The sequence below is a fragment of the Bacillus rossius genome, chromosome 7 (assembly GCF_032445375.1).
Source record: "Bacillus rossius redtenbacheri isolate Brsri chromosome 7, Brsri_v3, whole genome shotgun sequence".
Taxonomy (NCBI): Eukaryota; Metazoa; Arthropoda; class Insecta; order Phasmatodea; family Bacillidae; genus Bacillus; species Bacillus rossius.
The window spans coordinates 48,857,544-48,874,262 of record NC_086335.1 but is presented as its reverse complement, the minus strand read 5'-3'; the positions used below and the strand labels follow the sequence as shown (position 1 = coordinate 48,874,262).

Below are 16,719 nucleotides of genomic sequence, written 5' to 3'. Positions count from 1 at the left end.
TTATTCCTTCATTACTGTGGCGCCACGCGTGTTCAGTCTGGGAACAACATGAAAGCGTAATCAAAGGCGCGTAAGTTTTTGTAAGGGCTGTCATTTTCACGCCTTTATTACGCCCATTATATAACACTTGGGAAATATGTGTGGAAAATATTGGTAACAATAAAAAATGCAAACTATAAAAATGGTTACATTTATATAAATCACCTTTAAGAGGCACACCTAGACATGGGTGTATCTGTGTTAGTGATGCGGGATGATAAGGGTGACACTCGCTGGTGCTTCTAGCGCGGTATCGCCTCTGAGCGCAAGGCACAGAACTGGCGCGCAGTCTTCTCGTCGTGCATAGGGCAACTTTTAAATTTGTGCGGTGACCATAACATTGTATGGAGGAGAAATGAAGATAAAGGTGTAATTTAAGTCCCTTGAGTGCTTTCAAGAATCTTTACAAGTTGTTTCATTCCTAAGGGTTACTCTGAAAACACGCCTATTAGCCGTTTTAACTCTTCTAACAATACAGTTAAAGTACAGTTGAAATCTTAATCCGGAAACAAAAACTACTTTTCGGCCCTCAACGAATTCTTAAATGCTTTTCGTAAACAGACTCCACTCGGATATCTTTAGTCATTTTCAAGTCGTGCTGTTTTTCCTGAAGCTCTGCGCACCTTTGTGTGCCCGGGAAGGCGGGGCCCTTAATTAAGTAGTAATGCCATTGAAAAAAAAAAGGTTAGCGAGTCTTTAAGTACTCATCAATGCCGTGTAACAACTAACCTCGGTACCGAGAACAATTTACATTAAAATATTAGAGTTAGATATTGATTGGACTGATTGAACACATTCTGTAGTATTTTTTAATGAAGGATTTTTATTGTTATTAAGGAAAATATAAATCGCTGCCGGAATCGAAAACGTGGCTTTCCACCATCATACGCACTTTAGTTCCGTCGACTATCGAAAAATTTTATTAGCAGACGGAAATGTTTACTATTAGAAACGGCTCCGATTAAAGCGAAAAATTCTTAGCCCCGGGTATGGACATGATATTCGACGAGTATTTTTGATAAAATATTGCCCATCTTGTTAAACTTCATCAAGCTGTTAACTGTTGAGTTTGTAAACTTTGGTTGCTGTCACCCGCCACAGATTGCAGCATAGTTACACATTTCCGTTCCGTTTCTTCCGTCGCATTCCCGAAATTCTTCACGCAAAATGCCGTATACCGAGAGCTATGACTAGAGACCGGAAAAATTCGCGGATTCATTTTGCGGTAGGCTCGAATACAAACTTCACGCTGCTTGATTGATTGGACCACAGTGTTCCCGAAGTTATCTGAGCCAATGGAAAACCCTTAACAAAATATTATCAAATCACAAGCATCCTGATTATCAAGTGTAATGAGTTAGTAGCCAATGAACAGTTTGAATGTTCCGAAGTACTTTTAGGATCGCGCAGTCTCTATCCTAGAGGTCATTTTAAAACGCGAATTTTTTTCCAGTCTCTAGCTATGACGTTACACAGCAGAAATCAACATGGCGAGAGTGCGACCCCTCCACCTTGAGCGAAATCTTCCGAAAACAAGGTCGCTCGTTCGGACGCGGGGCTGATCGTCTCGGTTGACGTGGCTGACGGATGCCTCACGCCGACTAGCAGCCGTCAATTACCAGGGGCGGCGCGTGACCTTGAACCTGCGGGGGGCCCCCTTCCCACTGGTGCCGAGAGAGGGGCTTTCTCTGCCACGGTCGGTCCAGGAGGCAGGTGGAGGGAGGGAGGGGGGATACCGGCGTATCGGGGCCACTTTCTCGCGCGGCAGTCGGGTTGGGGCGTCAACAAACCCCCCCCCGAGTTTACTCACCTCACTCGACGGGCGCAGCCGAGAACCCGACACACTCGACCATTTCCTACACCGACAGCGTTCACGGAAGTGCCGGAGGCCAATAGCGTAGGCGAGAATTGATACTTGGGGTAAGGAGGTGGGGAGAAGTGAAATCAATGTGAACCAAGCATCAACAGTTGTTAACAACAAAAACATAATAATGATGTTCGTAGTTCATTATGTTAGAATTAGAAATCTGAAGAAGAAGGATTTTCTCGCTATTTTTTCCCTCGATTCCAAACGGCCATTATTAGAATATAGCTTTAAGATTTTCCACATTTTTTATAACACATTTGTGAAATTTTTAGTTTCGGTTGCGATCTTCTCTCTCGAGTTGTTATCGTTTTTTCTTTAAGTTTTACTCGAGTCAAACACGTACTTTCTGGAATCCTAAATTAAAACAATTAATGATGAATATAAATTCAATGTGTTTATCTACGGATCATGAGCTTAAGTTCACCTCCCCCCTGTAATTACAGCTACATTTTTTTAAGTACAATTTTTATGCTGACGTTTGGAGGAAGTTGGTCCAGGGAAAATTTGTAGCTTCTGCCCTTACGCACGGACCAATGTGGGGGTTATTAATTCTACTGTCCCTTGGTCTCGACTTCTCAGCATTTCGCAGCATTTCGTTACACTATAACAAGTCAAGATCCACACTAGAATATTCTTCCTTGCACTAACATCTGCTGCAAGAACGACATATCTGGCTATACACTAGAAATTTATCTTTGGTAACCCACCTACGCAGCGTATTCCACTTAAAAAAGAAAAGCCAGTTTCGGTACCGAATGTCCTAGGTTCGAACACCAGACAAGAGTGTAAGTGGCGTTTTATATTATACCTACGCTATGAATAATACAGTTTATAAATCAACCCTTGATTGAGCTATCAACATGAATGCGTATGTGTTCATAAGCCAAATTAATTAAGTGAAACACTACGATTATGACTTTAATACTAAATAAAATGTTTTTATTTTAAAATATCATTTTATTTAATTTGTGTAATTTTTTTAATGTGTAACACGCAGTTTAAAAAATGACACAAAATACGGTGGTGCTTCAGTGGTTTTGGATTTAAAAAATAGTATCATATTTTTTCTTAGGATATAAAACACAAAATAACTGTAAACGGAACAATTTGGGCGTAGATTTAGTTTCTTGGGTTAAGCTTGTGGCTCTATGGGATAAAACAAAACAAAAATCATTTGAAAGAAATATTTTTCTAGGATTCCTTGGATTATTTATATACATAGAAATTTAGAAAGTTACTTTTAACTTAGAATTTACAGCCAAGTTATAATGCATACCAATACACATTTGAACGAAGTTCTAATTCTTCAGACTGCAATAAGGTATGTATGTGCTAGCGATCGTTCCCTTGTAACCGGCGGCCGTCTTCAAGAGAGGCCATTGCCCTGATTGCCTGGGCCTTTCAGGACGTGTTTGCTTCCGCACAGGATTCCTTATGATTGGTGTGCTGATGGTAGACATGCACCTGAAATAAACCCAGCAAACCACGAAAAAGAGACACTGCTACAAAAGTTTTAACACACAGTTGGTCCCAAAAAACCTTTTCGCGCAGAATACAATACATAGCTATATCAATCATACGCAATCCGGGCAGAAGACACCAACTTCTTCATGCACAAGTGGGTGGTTTTTTTTTTTGCATGGTGCTGGAAAGTAACGCGAAATTTGCAGGTTTCTCACTCGTCGCAAAAAAAAAATGGCTGACGTAGCAGACGTGTGGGGGTCATTCATCTCCTGAATCAGAGATGAAACTAATCGGAGCCACCTGGACGCCGTACTGTTATTGCTTTGTCGATACGCTGAGGACCGGCACAACGATAAAACACGATTGTACACGCTTTCTCCGTCTTTCCTTTTCGAACAGCTGTCAGTTGATTATCTTGGTTTCTCCTGCTGACTTCGAAGTCGCAGCGCGTGAAGGAATTTCTCGTCATCTTCTGCAGCCGCATGACGGTCGAGGTTGCAGCAAACTTTCTGTACTGTTTCATCCACCACGTTTGATTCCGCCTCCCCCTCCCCCTTTCCCATCTAATTTATCGCAGATGTGTAATGTTAAAAATGTTTCGTAAATGAGACTGCAGGAGATGTTTTGTGCGCATTTTCCCAATTGAGGAATTCCGGAATACAATTTGCGGTCATTGTCTGAGGTTTCTTGACTTGTAGGTTTTTGTCACCTCAAAAGCGAATTAAACTCAAATTTGACACAGAAAAAACCTGCAAGCCAAGAACAATCCAGAAAAATGAACTTCTAGTGAGGAACCACTTAGAACTTTAACTCTATAATGAATTTTAAGAAGATGGGGAGTGTGTTAATAAAATTCCTTGTTGAAAATCAGGTTCAAAGCCAATATTTAGTTAGTTTTTTTTTCAAGTGTTTTATATTGTATCGGAGTCGTTTAGTAATATAAATTTCTGTCTACTGGTAAAATTATTCAATAGTTGACGTAGCTGCTCCGGCAGCGAATTCTAACGGCGGGTGCAGGAACTGCGTGTGATTCGCGTCCAGAAATGTAATTGAAAACACACTTTGCGAATATTATTTACGCTAGGCATTATTTTTAAAAAAAATTTCTACTTTAAATTGTGTGTCTGAGTTTCGTATTAGAAGTGCATTATTTTCAACGTGATAAAATATGGACATGGTCGTTTCCGACTTTACAGGTTACACATCTCTGACGAGTAGTTGAAGACTCGCGCACAGATTTTTTTCTTTTTTTTCCCCTTCACCGAGTGGGGGCAGTCACACCCCCGGTAACCACACTACAAACCTGCCGACTCCACGCCTGCCTTGGGCTTCAGGACCTCCAGACGAGCAGCCTTCTTTTCACAGACGAGAGAGCCACAGCACGAAGTTCCCCGAAGTTCATGTTTTTTTTTTCTTCCGTATCTTTAATGTAGCTATCCTAACCAAATCAACCGTCCACAATGTTTTAAAGTATTTATAATGTAGTTAACCTAACCTAATTGACCATTAGCAGGGGCGCAACAACTAAATTTTCAAAGGGGGGGCAATATACCTTTTTATAAAGAATCATCGTTCCCCCCTATTGAAGCGAGGGGTCTGGGTGTCCTCCCCCGGGAAAATTTGTATTTCAAGGTGGAAAATGGTGCTATTTAAGCAGTTTTATTATCTAAAAATTGATTACACAGCTAGTGGAAATAACATATCCGACTTGTACAGCACTTTCTTTGCCCCCGTCTGCCCCCACTTCAAGGTTTCAGAGGGGGGCAAAATACCCTTGCCCCCCCCCCTGTTGTTGCGCCCCTGACCATTAGTATCCTTTTATCAACACCGCCATATTTATTTACAAAGAACAAAAAAAAACCGAAGATGCACGATCGGGAGTTTGGCTCTCTCGTCTGTGAAAAGAAGGCTGCCCCCTCCAGACAGCCCTCGTCAGCCGTTCCTCACTCGGGCAATCACGAGACCCCTTCTCCGGCCGTGATCGGCGCTTCGAGAGGCCGAGGAAAATTGGATTCCCCGGGGCGGTTTATCCGCACAAAACGCCGTCGGTAGAGAACCTCTCCCACCTTCCTCTCTCTCTCTCTCTCTCTCTCGCTCTCTCTCTCTCTCTATCCACAAACAACAGACACCCCCCTTCCCCACCTCCCAACCCACCCCACGATTTGCATGCAAACACTGCCTCGCTCGCGATGTTCCTCCCAAGACCATCCCCCCCCCTGTCACCACATCCTCCTTTCGGACGTCTTATCAGCATCCGACCAGCCAGCCGCGTCGCAGGAGGCTTTTGGCGCGAGAAGTAGATTGTTGTCGACACGTTTCGAAGACCCGAAGAGATGGAATATGCGGTCCGTAATACGCAGCATCCGATGTTGGTCAGGGGACACGTTCGAAATCAAACTTATTAATATAATAGAGTCCGGAAAAATTCTCGAATTCATTTCGTGACAAGATGAAATTCAAACACGTGTACAATTCTGCTGGTCCTGCTATTGGCTCGCAGTTTAACTGGAGTTCTCTGGGCCAATGAGAGACTATCGACCAAAGAAGCATCGAATTACAAGCTACCAGTGGAGACGCCTCACAAGTTAGCACCCAATGAACACGCGTGTCTGCTTGAGAAATGCAGAGGATAGTGGAGGCTATTCTAGAGGTCATTGGATCCGCGAATTTTTTCGGTCTCTACTTATTAACAGCCGAGGTGAATGCACTATATTTTTTTTTTGTTTTCAACAGAAAATAAATATTCATTTATTTGTACATGGAAACAGCTGTATCACTACAAAAATAGTGTTCGCAATAATACTGGGTTGAGATTCTTACCTTGGCATTTATGCTGTGTGTTGTCCCAATACATCCAATAGTTAAAGTTATTTGTAAACCGTTCCCTGAATAGCCCTCCAGTATTAAATGCGCACATTAATAAGCATTATAAAACAAAATAGATTCAAATTATTTCATAGTCGATTATATTTTCTGTGGTTAAAATAAATGCGTGAGTGAAGCATCTAATAGAGCAGAAAATTCTGTGCCAATATTCGCAACTTTGTTTTCGAAAAATTGTTTTCATACATGTCAGAATAACCATGGCCATATTATGTTGAACAAAGTTACAATATCTTTCTTGCAGTATAACGAACAATTTCTTGGCAACTGATTTCCAAAGTGATCTTCTGTAAAAACAAAAAAAAAATTTTATGTGGAGACGGGAACAGGATAAATCCAGTGATATAGGGGATGATGGGGCAAGGGTAATGTATATAAATATATATGTGTGTGTATTTATATTTTTATGTACACACACAAACACCAAACCTTTCAAAGATTTATCAACTGATTATTGTTATTTCAACAATTACAAACTACCTTATTACGAAATAGTGTCACTGCTGTCGTCTGTGGTACGAAGTGGCCCATCCCCCCCTCCCCCGCCCCCCCAGAAAAATGTTGAATTCCTTCCAAAAACAAACAAAAAAAGCATGTGTAACTAGAGATTGCGCCGTGTGAGCCAATCAGAGATCAGAGAAGCGCGTGACGATACTGTAGCAAAAAAAAATGCGTTAATAGCAGAAGCGATCCTGTTATATTTTTTTGTGTGTCTGAAAATACCATCCTTTTATTAAAGGGACAGTATTTTAAAATTTTCAAAATTTGTTTTATTGGTGTTACGATTGAGAAGGGTGTGTTGTTTCTGAGGTCGGAGAGGTTCATTGGAACTGTCATTTGATATAAGTCATATTATATATGATAAATTTTACTATTTAAAAAATATATATATTTGTTACTATGTGTATGACAGAGGCTATATCGAGGAATGGAACAAGAACCCGTGGGTGCAAGAGAGGAAGAGAGAGCGAGATTGTGTGTCGGTGTGTGTACGTAAACCCAACTTTCGAAGCCACAGGTGATTGGAAAAGAGTTTAAACCTTGGTGAGTGGGGGGAAGAGAGGGAGAGTGTTTGATTGGTAAGGGGGAGGTGGGGGGTGACGTGTGAAATTGCAAGGCGCGCGCGCGCGCGGTTTGGTCGTATGCAAATCCGCGTGGCAGACCGTCAATCCTGGGCGGGTTTCATGACGGGGCGGTCGGCCCGGCCGCCCGCTGGCGGTCGACGCGAGAACTCACCTTCCCGTCCCCCCGGTTCGATGACCCGCGCGCGCGTGAATATGGAACAGACATAATCATGTGAAAATTTACAGATATCTGTAAAATGTGTACGTTTACATTATAACTGGAGACCCGGAAAATTCGCGGGTTCATTTCGTGTTATGCTAAAATTCAAATAATTATACCTTAGTGCTGCTTCTGTCATTGGTTCACTGTTGATCTGGAGGACTGAGGGCCAATTAAAGACCCTCACTCATAGAAGTGTCGAATCACAGGCCACCCAGTCGAGACGACTCACGAGTCAGCAGCCAATGAACAGTTGGCATTTGCCCGAGTGTGTAGAGGATATTGGAGTCTATCCTGGAGGTCGTTGAACCCGCGAATATTCCGGGTCTCTAAATATAACAACCGCATCACCAAAAAATTGGTTGTCTGTAAAGTCGGTTTACGGATGATAGTTAAACGTGACAACGCCATAGCAAAACATTGATGAAATGATTGCATACTACTTTTATGAATAAAATTGAATCATTTTTATTGAATTATCACTATTTTGTATGGATACAAAGAAGGAGTGAAATGAAATCTACAATTTAATTTATAATTTTACTTTTATTTGCAATCATTAATTCAAATATGTTTATTACTTTAACGAAGGGAATATTTTAACTATTACTTTTATACATGTTTGCTATTTAACTTCTTCCAATCTGTGTTATTCTGTTAAGGATAGGACGATGATAGGAAAAGTAGGAAACGAATGGGAGTGTTTCAAGTTTAATGTGCCTCGTAAAAGTCAAATCGATGGTTGCTCCAATCGAGTGGAAAAAAGATAGATGCGGCGCAAGCGTAAAATGAGCGTAACGGGACAAAGCGTAACGGGACAATGTGCGTAATGGGACAATGAGTCATCCTTTTTCGTGCGTGCAGCCGGCGTTCGTCGATTTATTAGACGTTGTCACGTAAAAAAAATTGTGTTCTCAGTAATCCTTTGGTTCGGATTCTTACCCGAGGCATTATTACCCGGGCTTTGTGTGGTTCCAGTACCTCCAATAGTTAATGTTATTCGTAAACCGCTCCCTGATTAGCTTTCCAGTATTAACTATGCACATGATAAGCATGATTTAACATAATAAAGTAAAAGTATTAAAATTTCTATTATCTTTTCAATTGTTTAAAATAATAAAGATTGAATGAAACATATATTAAAAAATAAAATTTATGCGCCAATTTTCGTAATAAATACTCAGTATTATTTTGAAGAAAGAAAAGTTATTTATATATGTAGCTATATGCAAAAAAAAGTCAAAGTTACAATATATTTTTTTTTGTATATTACAAACGATTTCTTGCCCACTGGTTTCCAAAGAAATCTTTTTGCGAAAGTACAATTTTTTTTGTACGTACACTGTAAAAATATTTGGTAATTTTGCAAGAAAAAATCCTTGGAAACTCAGTTGTAAACGATATCACTTGTAAAACTGCAAGACAGAGCTCTGTACAAAAATACCTTAAAAATTCACAGTGTAGAGATCACAGGATTTCTCGGCCATTGTCTGACGTTTCTTGGCTTGTGGGATTCAGCCGCGTCGAAAACGGAGGTTTCACCGACGTTTCGGTCGAAAGTGCAGTCACCATCTTCAGGGTAGAATCTTACTCGTTGAAAGCGACTGCAACGTCGACCGGAACCTTCGCTCTCGACGCGGCTAAATCCCGCAAGCCAAGAAACTACATTAGGCTGGACCGCCAAATCATCACTGATGAACAAATTGCTGCTGCGTTTCTAATTTAAATCAAGAATTTTTTTTTAAATTTATTTTTGAATGTCTCACAACGCACCTTTAAAACAACGAATTTTAAAGCTTAAACGAATTTCCTGGAATCTCCAACCCCTCCCAAACCACTTCCAGCTAACCAAAAAAAAAATTTACGCATTTTTCCTTCCGCCTGGAATCAGGATCGCGTAAACCCCGTCGTAATTGCTCAAAGTTAATTTCACACATGGAAGTTCGCGAGGAATGCCTCGCAATTAATTGCAGTACGCGGGATGAAGCAGGTTTGGGTAAGGGGTTGTGGTGTGGGGAGGGGGGTAGGAGTGTGGGCAGGAAAATAAAAGCATGGGCGGAGCTTGAGAGGTGAGCAGAGGTTGTAGCGTCGCACGGCACCGAGATCTGAAATTGGCGTATTGATCGATGCCGAGCGTCCCCAAAACGTGGAGCGAATTTCCCGTTTCCACATCGGCTTTTCTCTGTTGTCTTCCTGTTCGTATCCCTGATGTAGGCATACTATGAGTTCTTTGTCTTCTCATTATTATTATTTCACCATGCTGCTTATTATTTCTTAATAATAGTGTTGGTAAATTACTAGGTCTATTGGGCTACGAGTTTTTTTTTAAATTATATTATATTACCTTCTTATATTAATAATTCTATATCCCTACTTTTATTGCAAATTCGAAAGTAAGCTTGTCTGTTTGTCCTACTTTTACGCTGCAACGTAACAACGGATCGATATGATTTTTTTGCACATCGATAGTTTATGGGCTGAAGAATGACATAGACTACATATAATCGTGAAATTCCATAGCTAAGGAAGATGGAAAAAAAAAAAGGCAAATTCAATTTTATAATAGAAAATCATAGGATGTAGTAAGTTTGTGTCATTTCTCTATGTCCGGCACAAGGTCATATAGTAATGTCTGGAAACCTCCTATCCTTCTCCTTTTTGAAACACATCCGCTCACTGAAGGTTGCGGCTGCCAGCGAACTAAAGGCGCCAATAACCGTTAGGTTTAGAACTTCGTCAATAGATGGCGCTATCGTTTGGTGCGTCCTTCACGTCTTGCCACAAAATTATGCTGAAGTTTGACGTCCCGGTGTTGCTGATGCGTAGCCTTGATGCACCGAGATTGTGCAATAAATGGGACTTTAAAATCAAAATTTCCTGTTTTCCAAGTGTATGTCCTACCTTAAAATCGGTAGTGATGTTCTTTATTGTGTGATGTGTTCAGCCCGGACAACGAAGGGTACTTCAGTTAGTATCTTATATCTTTATACGAGAAATTATTGTATATATATATATATAATCTGAATCTCGGAAACGGCTGCAACGATTTTCATTAAATTTAGTATGCAGGGGGTTGAGGGGGTTGAGGGGGCGATAAATCGATCTAGCTAGGATTCTTTTTCAGAAAATGTCCTTTTATCCGTGTTATAAATTATATATATACATATATATAATCTGAATCTCAGAAACGTTTTAAACGATTTTCATGAAATTTAGTATGCAGGGGGTTTTGGGGGCGATAAATCGATCTTGCTAGGATTCATTTTTAGAAAGTGAAGACTCATTTCAAGAAAACCTTCATGAAAATAATCAGGTTTCCGCTCGTCCCACACGTGCTGCTAAAGTAAGATGCTTGCAAAACTTGACTAACATTATACGAGCAGAAAGGTCTTATGAGTTAGACGTTTCACGAGAGCGTGCGTCAAAACGTGTGGCCACTGAAAAAAAATACTATTCATATTTCATCATTTCATCAGTATGTAATTCGTATTTAAATATAATTTCTAAAAAAAACACTATTTACCAACAAAAAAAATACCAAGCAAAGCTCGGTCATCCAGGTACTTCTATTAATATGAGCTAACCACAGCTATAAAAACACACAAGATCACAAACGCTATTAAAAGAGTATTAATATATCATAAAAATTAAAACGTTCTCTTCACACCTCTGATAAAGGTTTATATGTCCAAATATATATCATACAATGAACTCAACAGTTATCTACATATATACGTTTCAACCACAACATCCTTCATCGTAGCCAACATCGTCGTTCTGTAAATAGCTTGTTATAAATTTCTAATGTTTCTCTTCGTACCTCAACTGTATCAGCCAAAATTTTTCTTATTATTTTTTTCCTATTTCCCTCCGTGCCCAAAAATTTGAACAGGCCGAAGGTCACGACGCGCCGACACGAACGAGGCACGGCCGCTACTGCGGTTCGCGGCGGTCGTCGACGTACGTCAGATATACCCGCGATGAGCAGGCGAAGACTTCGAAGAACTCCCCCTGCGTGTTAAGGCCGCCGTCTCGCCACGCGGTTGGACCGAAGCGGCTGTTAGTTTTACTGCTCGGCGATATCTTCCAGATCAATATTGTTCACATGTTAGAATTTCTTACAGACATACTTAGTGCGTTCATTGAGAGACCTACTTGCCCGTCGAACACTCCAAGAAAAGCGGTTGAAAGGAATATTCAGCAAAAAATAAAACCGCTGCGGAAGTTGCGGTCGCAGCGGCGGTAAACGCACAGTGTGACAACACCCTTAATGGCGAGTGCACCAAAAAAATAAATAATTAAATAACGCGAAGAATATTCTTTGATACAAACATATTTATCTTGATTTATAGGACTAGCCGCTGGCATTTTCAAAACACGGTCACTTATTAACATAAAAAATTTAATACTTGTTTATCAATTTCTAAAAAAAAAAAAAAAAAAAAATTTTTTACTTGGTAGGCATCAGTAACGTCATGACCACATCACCGCCGCAATAGCACGAAACTTTTATTTTTTACACTCTTGTATTTATTCGTGATTTTATTTCTCCGAGAGACGCCACAACGTAAAGACGTCTCTTTTGGGGGGTGGCCGGCTTTTAATTTCAGGGAGGTCATCCGGCCTCGTCAGATGGGTCGGTTCGATGTTGGTGTGTGTGCGGGGGTGGGAGGTGGGGAGGGGAAGGAAATGAAAAGGGAGCTATTAGCATATTCATTGTTGGTAGCACTGTCTCATTTGCATGGGCGTGATTGATTCTCGGCTTCAAGTTGGTAGCAGCAGCAGCAAGAAGGGAAGGTTGGCTGTCCTTTCCATCCCTCCCAGGCAGCGAATTACACTGTTAGCTTTTCATGCGTTTCACTGGCGGTTTATTTCGGAGCTAAACACACGTGAATTTTGTTGATTGTTACTGACTAGTGAGTTTTTTAAAAATATAATCTCTAAAAATTAGAATCGTCAGTAATTTAAAACAAAATAATATTATAATCTGCTAAGGGTTACTATTATCCGTTTTATACAACACTTGTAAAAAAAATACATTCATCGCATTCATTATCAAACCTATTTCGGAGTTTTCAACCACTTAACCAACGGATCCATTTTTTTTTTTACAAATAGTTACACAATTAGTTTTCAATGTTCAAAAAAATTGTTATCTCCTGTCTGGACCCATTTGTGAGGAAGTTGCACCGAAGACTTTGATTTGATTGGTTCACGGTTCACTGAGCAATTTTAAACACCTACTTAGCGGGTAATTCATGTCATCTTGGTGTCATTCCGACAGTCGATTAAATCAACGATACTGTAGTTGCAATGGCTGCCAGCCCAGTTTAAATTATGCAAAGTAATAAAATTATTACAAACCTTGTAATCTTGCTTACAAACATATTTTGATGGCATTTATAAAACTATAAACTTATCTTCATGAAGACAAGACAGTATTACCATGCACCTTTACTCACATCCGTTATAAATGGGTAGGCTTCCAAAAAAAGGCTTACATACTAAAATAAATTACTAACAGTCAGTTAAACTATTACAATCACACTCACTTGAAATACGATACTGCTTCCAGGTGTCTCGAAAACAATACAATAAAGATAAAATATCTCATATTAACATATGCAATATTCATTAAATCAAACAGACTTTAAAGAACCTTATCTGTGTGATGAAAAGTACAATTACGATTGAATGTCTTTAAATGTTCCTTTTGTTTGTGGTAGCGACACCATAACTGACGGATGATCATATTTTCTTTCTTTTTTTCAGTTGCAGAAGACGAGGGAATTACTGTGTGGTGAAATCTCTACCCAAGTGATTGAAAAGAAGGTAAGCCAAGCTTTAGTCTTCAAATAGTTTTTTTTTTTTTTTTACAATTTAACTAGTAATGCCTCTTCTTGCGTGTTTTAGAGTAACTAAATCATTGAATTTAATTTTCCCCACAGAGTGAGTCTGAATTCAACCGACGGAATTCGACTGCAGGTTCATCACGACAAAATAAGTTGAAAAAAAAAACTGTATACGTCTTATGTTCTAAAGTGCTTCCCAAAGTTTTGTACACATCTTTGAAGATAGAACTGAACCACAATTTATTGTAAACTAGCTAATGCCTGGCATGTGTTGCAATGCCTCTTTAATTACTTTTGTATTTTTTTTTGTTTACACACACATACAAAGCAACTCTCTATATCTATTTCTTTATCCCTCTGTAACTCTATATATCTTAATATCTCTTCTATATCACTTTCTATTCATCTCTCGATATCACTCCATGTCTCTCACTCTCCTTAACTCTATCCACATATCTCTATATATCACTATATATTCATACTGTCTATATCTCTATATGTTTTTTCATATATCTCTATCTGTGTATGTAATATCATATCTCTCTATCTCTATATATCTGTCTATCTTCTTCTTATATATGAAAATGAAATAAAATTGAAAATAAATGGAAATTTTCAACTCAATCGGATGAACGGAGCGCATAGAAGACGAACACATAGATATTAATTTTTAAACAAAAGAAGACGATTATAGAGAAAGTATATAAAATGGAAACACTCGGCGTCTGCTTATGTGCTTATGTTCAACTAAATTAAGTTTTACAAACACCGCACAATTTTGTGGCTATAGAAAAAATATTTCCTTGAATAATTCGGGGTCGTAACACGTCACAATATTACGTGGGGAAAAAAAAATACTGAAAATTAAACAAAATTCTCTATGGTTGTGGAAAATAATTGAGTTAAACGTAACACAAACGCTCAATGTTCAAGCTTAAACACTTCCGCCATATTTTTTACCGTAAAATTGTTGATTAGATTAATCTTCAAAGACGTAAACCAGCCTTGGCAAGCACTTTAGGCCATAAGAGGTGATCAACCCACAGCCTAAGTTTGCCATCTGGTATAATATCCAACGTGCCTGTTATATGATCGTGGATGCGAGTAAAAAAAATTCAATTAATTATAATATTCATTTGTCATTAATAACCAGTACACGTGTTTTGTGAAGCTCAGTACCGTCTGAAGTTTGCACGTATGTTGTAAGAAATATCCATATTGGCGTAATTTGTTTTAAATATTAGGCTTTGTGCACTGATGATTCGATTTCGTAATGGCACGAAGGCTACGAAAACAGAGAATATACATATATATTATTTTCAAAGATTAAAATGTATTTTATCTTCGTAAACACATATCGCAATCGAATGATCGATTCTTTTCATGTTCTGTGCGACAGCCGAAGCGTGCTGTTCGCGCAGATAAACCGGCAAACAGCCGTGACTAATGTCGACGGACCCGCCGTCCGAAACAGCAGTTGCGGTGAACTAACAGCACGCCAATTAGGATTACCTGGGTTGAAACTTTTTGTTAACTGGACGGAAGAACCGTTTGAAACTGGAGGGGATGGGATGGGGGAGGGTTGTTTGGATTTTAAAAAATAAATAAAAAATATTTTACCGCAGCGATGATCACAGGCGGTGTAAACAACCCCTCCTTCTCTCTTCCAGAGCGTGCAGTGCTAAAAGAATAATAAAAAAGCAACCTCGTTATTGAAAACAACGGAGCAGAGGTTTCCGTGAACAACACTGCTTTTGATTGGTGCCAATTACAACGAAAATCCACAAACGAATGATCGACCAGAGGATTGGAGGGGGCGATGGGGAAGAGTTATCTCGTTCCAGCTTGACGGATCTGTTAAAATAGCTGAAATGTATCTCGTTTGAAATATCCCTCGGGAGTGAAAAAAAAGTCCAGTTATATCACGATTTAGCGACTCGTCCGCTAAAAACAAGATATATATATTTAAACCCCGTGATAACGATGGGTTTTAAATACTAGCAATAATATGGTCTTAATAATATTACATATCAGGTACTTAGCTAATTAAGTATGCCCTGAAGAAACAGTAATTATTTTTTAAAAAAATGTTTTTTTTTGCGTGGAGTCCACGTGCGACAGAAGTGAAACTTTTTGCTTATTAGGTATTTTCTACTGAAAGAGATAATAATTTAAAATAGTAAGGAAACTGTTATGATCTCCAATGGAAAAAAAACTGAGAAGACGAACACAAACAGCATTACTAGAATTCCGTAGCATCACTGATACGTCATTTCTACCTCTCCCCTGCCGTCTCTCCTTCCGGCCGTTACAACTTGCATATAGCGTGCTACGCTAGGTAACTATCCCCCCCCCCCTTGCGTCTTCCCATTAGACCACTAGTGCATGCGTTGGAGTGGCTTTACCGCGAACGCACTCTGCTCCTCTACCGGTTCCCCCACCACGTACCTGACTATTCACTTAATGCGATCGGAATTTTTGTGAAGCTCGAAAATTGTAGCCCCCTCGGCAAAGAATTTTATATTTAATAAGTTTATATATAATGTAGGAAAGCTTAGATTATATCTAATCCAAATGATCAACAAATAGATAGAGCGTATATCAAGACGCAGTATTTGCGTTAGTCCGCATTTTAGATAAAGATATTACTACAAGAAAACTTCCCTTTCTGCACCGATGTTTAACGGAAATATTCGAATTTAAGTTTTAATAGAAGAAATACAGCCCATTGACTGTCGCTTTGGAAAGCCATAAAATTATTTTACAATTTAAATCCAGTGATCACCGCAACACTGTGATAGTATTATGGTCTTAACTAAGAGCTTATTTTCTAATATAATGATAACTGGCCTATATTCTGGATGCCCCAATGTAATGCGTTCATCAGGATTCTGACATCACCAGAGTAAACTCTAGAAGGAAGGGACTTGGGGGAAAAAAAAGAGGGGGTGAGGTTGGGAATAGGTCAGGACTATACTGGGCGGAATTCGGATCTCTGAATCTTCGCACTTGTCTGGTTAAGGGTTTGCCTTAGTCTGGGGATTCACGGGCTATTCTCGTAAACTAGGCAGTGCCTGTTCTGTTCCACGCACACAAGATATTTAATTGCTATTCGCAGATCTGTCCTGTACAGCTTAGGTCGCTGGATGCTCTCAACTTTCTCTAGCATCAAACCGGAGACCTCCCGAGTGCGGTAGTTCCTGAGACTCACCGGGTAGGCGACCCGCTGTACACTTTGATAACGACCATTCTGTTACACAAGTGAATCTTACGCGCCTCTCGTTACTCTGGCTCTCGTTTGGAACTTAACTCCCTGTGCAACACTTGCCG

At 39.6% G+C, this 16,719-nt stretch overlaps 1 protein-coding gene across 1 annotated transcript in view; it reads left to right on the top strand.

Moving 5' to 3' along the window:
• LOC134533986 (uncharacterized) overlaps positions 1-16,719 on the top strand; it is a 272,010-nt gene that overhangs the window by 81,540 nt on the left and 173,751 nt on the right. Inside the window, exon 3 of the mRNA XM_063371852.1 lies at positions 13,310-13,369. The gene's annotated coding sequence lies outside the window, so the exon portion shown is untranslated. The remainder of the gene's footprint in view (positions 1-13,309; positions 13,370-16,719) is intronic.